Genomic DNA, 6,000 nt, shown 5'->3' with positions numbered 1-6,000 from the left:
CAGCTTAGTAAGCTCCTTCCTACTCATCTCTCAAAGTGGAGGGATTTGAAGACATTCTCCAGAGACAGGACTTGGTTTAGATTCAGGAGGATCTGGCATTCATTTGATTTTTTTTTTTTTTTTTTTTATTGCCCAGCAACAGACAACATCTATTCAGGACTTAAGCTTAGTGAAGCAGTCCTACAGCTTCTGCACTATCTGTCAAATGGTGTTCTCCATTACATTTTGCAGGAGTTCATGTAAGAAGGCTTTGTTGACCATCATGTGGCCCTCCTGGTGGGAAGAAGTTACATTCTCCACTCCAATGTCACTTCATTACCCTGCCCCTCTTATTTCCTCATTTAATCAATCTGAAGGTGACACTCTTACCCATGTTCCCTAAGGAGATTCAAGACTCACTTTTTTTTTTTTGGTTGTTGTTGTTTTGAATGCTGATGCTGTCCCCTATCCCACAGGAAATATGAGGCCTAAGAAAAGACCTTCCTACTTTGTCTAGGGTTTTGAGGTCTTATCTGTCATATTGGAGCAACAGACTCTTTTAACATTTCACATGGCTTTGATATGCAGCAGGGTTCCTCCTTAGCCCTCCTTTCTTCAAGGGTTATAGTGCAAGGAAAGGTGAGGATTTTCGCAGCAAATAAAAGGGCTATCCTAGTCTTTATTGTTTTTAGGAGATAAAACCTGTTAGAAGGGAGGTGTTTATGGCCCACTGGCTACACTGGAATAATCCTTACTAGTTCTTTTCTCTCATCAATTTGGGTCTGGCCTCCGATTGATATATAATTGAGGATAGTCTCCTAATCTTTCCAGGAGACCTGGATTCTCTTCTTTTTATCTGAAGAACACTGAGAGGAGGGAGCATGGGTTGCTGGGGGGGTTTCTCTGTGAGAGAAAGAGCTGGGACACAAAATAGCTGTGTTATCTATCTATTGTTCCCCACAGTCCTCACAATTCCATCACTGTTTTTACTCAGGAGGAGGCTTGAAGCTCATGGTGTATGCCTGTGTGCAAGTACATTTTAAAAATATCCCTGAACAATTTTCTTGCTTCAAAATGTGTGCAAATGAGATGACATTAGAAGTTCAAGAGAAAGCTCAGGATTTTTAAATTAAAAAACAAAGCAAAACCAACCAACCAACTAACCAACCAAACAAAAACAACAACTTTTTTTCTTAGATCAAAAAGTTTAGGGAGAGAGACCAAAGATGAAATACAATAACCATAGTAACATATGCGAAGTAAACAGTTCCCATATTCAGGACCAGAAAACCTTGACAATTCAGCTAGGTAACTTAAAACTGCATGCTGCACATTCCTTGCCATCTTTCCTTAGTAATCAAAGACTTACCTATCAATGGCTTGGGGTGGGAAGGAGAAGGAAGTGATAGTCTAATGTAGAATTTGGTTTATGTGCTTTCCTTCTATTATTTTGAGCACCCTTTAAAAAGTATGTATGTATGTGTGTGTGTATACATGTGTGTGTATTTAAACTTAATTATAAAAATATTGCAAATAAAATGTCACACACTGAAAAAAGACTCAAAGACTCAACTAACATCTGTACAGTTAGAGCAGCCATTTCAAACCAAAGTCACAGAGCTTCACGTTGGATTTTATACTTTCACTGCTGAATATATTTTATGCACTTATTCACCACCAAAACAGCACAAACAACCATGACAGAATTAGAACCAGAAGAACAATTAGCTTTATGGCCCCTTCATAACTCATGTCCATTACCTGCATTCAGTCTTTCCTCATCCCATGATATTTAGCCTTTCTTGTTCATTTTTTCTTCATGTTATACTATACCCGCATGTACATTTGTTATGAATATATTATTGCCTAGATTCTGAATATGAGGGAGAATATGTGGGCTTTTTTTCTGAGATTATATGACTTAATATTACAAATTCTAATTCCATTCATTTTCTTACAAATTTTGTGAGCACATCTTTGTTTTTCTTTGTTATTATCTTCTATTACTATTTCTGCATCCATAGCACTGCTCAGTTCTTCATGCTTCCTACTAGCCCTTCATGAAGGTTCAGCCTAAGTATTGACAATGAGCTTAAGTCAGTTTTCTTACATATAAAACAAGGCTGTTGAGTCTCAAGGAAGATTGGATTCTCAAGGGAGAATCTGTGATTCTAAGCTCAGCATTTTCTAAAAGAAGAAAATGAGAAATCAAGTTGAATAAAATAGAATTTGTTAAAGATGCAAACATAACAGTTTCTCTAAATATATGGTTGAGATGGGATACCAATGATTACAGTTTGAGAAAGGATTATTTTTTTTAACTTTTATTAGCTAAGCAAAGATGATTTAACTACTTATTACTCTTTGGCCTTTGGAAAAGTAGGGCAATAAAACATTACTTGCCATCAGAAAATTAGCAAGTGATTAATGTGGGAGATGGAAGTTAATAGCAGTCTTTAAATATTCAAAGATTTATCAAAATAGCATCAGCAAAGATTGAAGTAGAGTCTTCCATAGAAAGATCTAAAAAGGACTGGGAAAGTGTTTATTTTTCCCCCATTAGTGTTTGTTATGTCTGCTATTAAATACACTTCCCCCTTTTTCAAATACATAAACAGAGAAGACATACTTGATTGGGTAATAGTTTGTTTATGAGACAGGCTCTCACTATGTATAGCCCTGGCTGTCCTGGAATTCATTCTGTAGACCAGGCTAGCCTCGAACTCAGAAACTCACCTGCCTCTGTCTCCTGAGTTCTAGGACTAGCTCAGGCTGAATAATTTATATGATGGGGGAGGGCAACTGATGGGGATAAACTCAGGGTTTGTCCCATACTTGGCAAATAATAACTTAGCAACATCCTTAGCCCTTGTAACACGCTATAGGATAAGTGTTTAGGAGCTCCTAAATTTGATAGTGCATTGGAGGAATTTCAAAAGCCTACATTCCTGGCCCCACTGTAGTCCAAGTGAATCAGAATCCTGGCATTCAAAACCAAACAGCTAGGACTGGAGAGGTGGCTCAGTGGTTAAGAGCACTGACTGCTCTTCCAGAGGTCCTGAGTTCAATTCCCAGCAACCACATGGTGGCTCACAACCATCTGTAACAGGATGTAATGCCCTCTTCTGGTGTGTCCGAAGACAGGAACAGTGTATTCACATATAAACAGCTAACAAAACTGATCTAGGGCTTGCTATGTGTATATCCCTGCAGTCTTTCTGTCACATAGGGTAAGCATTGATGAACGGCTGGAAGATATGTCTCCTACTTTTCTGCTGATAAAGGTTTTGTTTGGAAATGTTTCTTATGAAACACATTTAATTGGGAATCATGTATTTCATCTGACAAATCTACAACATCCACAACAATATCAGGAAGATAGCTCTCTAGATTATTCCCTTGCAGAAGTAACCCTGGGGACAATATTCATGGGGCTAAAGCTAAGATAAATGTTTCTAGGAGCAATACTCTTTTTTTTTTTGACAACATGTCAATTTATTAGAAAAAAAGTGTAAGATTTTCAATTTGTTAATATTTTACTTGTAAGCTTTTTACGCATTTCAATTATTTTTTTTAAGAATTAAGAAACAAAGAGGATGAAAGATTTTTTTCTAGACCATCTGTCTGAATCATTAAAATTAAATGAAGCCAGTGACCTATACTCATGGGTCTAAATTGTTTTCAGACAGTAAGAGGCAATTAACTCTTCTGTTGTTAGTTAGTGTTTTAACATTTTTCAATTTCTTGACATAATCACTTAGGCAGCACCAAACCAGTTAGAATTTTTCACTAACTCAACTTCTCCAAAGTACTTCGGTATACTTTTTTCCTTTATTAAAAATTTTCCAGTTCTGTACTTTCTGTGTACAGAGAGCATATTTAGACAAAGGGCATACAATTCTTACTCAAATTTACTCAACATTATTTTTGCATCACACACACAAAAATTTTTTTTCCACGAAGGCACCTTTTCATTTCATATGATTTGTACTCCAATGTGTTTGTAGTAAAAATACAATTAAATACGAAAATGTAGCATATAAAACTTAATGCAGAGCAATAAACGTTACCATCTATCCACAGGAAAGCTGCTATATCGCCTATGCAAACCATATCTGAAAGTAATCTTTTACAACCATATTGAAATACACTTTGCAATCTTTTTTTTTTTTTTTTTTTTTTTTTTTTTTTTTGCTTTTGTTTTTCGAGACAGGGTTTCTCTGTGTAGCCCTGGCTGTCCTGGAACTCACTCTGTAGACCAGGCTGGCCTCGAACTCAGAAATCCACCTGCCTCTGCCTCCCAAGTGCTGGGATTCAAGGTGTGCGCCACCACTGCCCAGCCACTTTGCAATCTTTTAACTGTAGACATCGGATGTTTCGTCCTTCACATCATCAGCTGCATTGAGTTGCCGGCACCTGCCGGGATCCACAAGACAGGAAAACTAGCAATAGCCGTCATTTCTCAAGGTTCGAGAAATCTGGTCCACCCTTTGTGTAGTTCCCTGAGATTTCTGCTCCACTAAAGTCAAAACCAGGATTTTCTTTCTGGAATCGCTCTAATGTAAGTTTTCTCTGCATTTGGTCTTGCACCCAGGGCTCAGCTGCATATTCAGATTCTAGAAGAGAAGTCCAATAGTTTGCGGCATCTCTCTTGTTTTTTTGTCAGAACAATTCGGACCATTTTTCTATCCTCCAAAGTCCATGTTTCTTCATCAGCAATTGTAGAATCAAACAATTTCCCCTCGCCACACCCAGCAGTCATCCTTCTGACACTGTGAATTTTAGGGCTTGGGGTGCGGGGAGGCCACAAGAAGGAACTCGGGACAAGCCCTGGCTTGCTACCTTGAGGATCTCGCGGCCACCCCTAGGAGCAATATTCTGATCAACAACCTTGTAGTTCAGTTTCTGGGAATAATATCCCCAGAATCACTATTTTCTTTTTTGTTTGTTTGTTTGTTTATTGAGACAGGGTTTCTCTGTGTAGCCCTGGCTGTCCTGGAACTCACTCTGTAGACCAGGCTGGCCTCGAACTCAGAAATCCACCTGCCTCTGCCTCCCAAGTGCTGGGATTAAAGGCGGGCGCCACCACCGCCCGACCCAGAATCACTATTTTCATGGACTGTATCCACAATCAAAACTCTAAGACAGAGGTTCTTAACAGTTGTAATGTTTGTAGTTACATCTTGAATGCTAGCGAAGTGAAGCACTGTGAAGTAATAAAGTCATTCAGAGAAAAAGATTTATTTATTTTATGTATATGAGTACACTGTTGCTGTCTTCAGACACACCAGAAGAGGGCATCAGATCCCATTACAGATGGTTGTGAGCCACCATGTGGTTGCTGGGAATTGAACTCAGTGCTCTTAATCTCTGAGCCATCTCTCCAGCCCCATCCAGAGATACTTTAAGTGGAAGGAGATGAATACTCTTTCTTTGCTCACAATATTTTTTTTTCTTTTACCAATTTGGGAGACCTAAATTCAGACTGAGTATCACATTTTCTTAGAAAGAATATTTGTAACCCCTCCCTTATGCTCACACTTTCACTTAGTACATACTCTTTATACCAAGGTATGAAATTAAGTAAAGTCCATGAATCTTATTTATCTCTGTGTGCACCAAGTATAACAACTATTCAGATCAAATGTAGAATTTTCTATCACCAAGAAGCTTTTAATGCACATTATCCTAGAGATAAATTATATTATCATAGGTAAATTTTGCCATTACTTTTATGTCATGAATGCACTCATACAGTAAATAAAATTTGTATATTGTTTATTTTATTCAGTATAACATTTGTGACATATATCTATCTTGTTAAATAATCACTGATTTATTTTTGTTTTTTTTTTTAAAGACAAATTTTCTTAGTGTAGCTCTGGCTGTCCTAGAACCCTGTAGACCAGGCTGGCCTTGAACTCCCAGAGATCTGCCTGCCTCTGCCTCCTGACTTCTGGGATTAAAGTGTGTACCATCAGGTTTATTTTTATTCAAAAAGTTACTATCTGAAGACCTAAT

The 6,000-nt window shown here is 37.9% G+C and overlaps 1 pseudogene; it reads right to left on the bottom strand.

Moving 5' to 3' along the window:
- Positions 1–4,329: 4,329 nt before the first annotated feature.
- Positions 4,330–4,741, bottom strand: LOC143435477 (nudC domain-containing protein 2 pseudogene; annotated as a pseudogene).
- Between the last annotated feature and the right edge of the window lie 1,259 nt (positions 4,742–6,000).

Source organism: Arvicanthis niloticus, chromosome X (genome assembly GCF_011762505.2).
Source record: "Arvicanthis niloticus isolate mArvNil1 chromosome X, mArvNil1.pat.X, whole genome shotgun sequence".
Taxonomy (NCBI): Eukaryota; Metazoa; Chordata; class Mammalia; order Rodentia; family Muridae; genus Arvicanthis; species Arvicanthis niloticus.
This window is presented reverse-complemented; position numbering and strand designations above follow the sequence as displayed.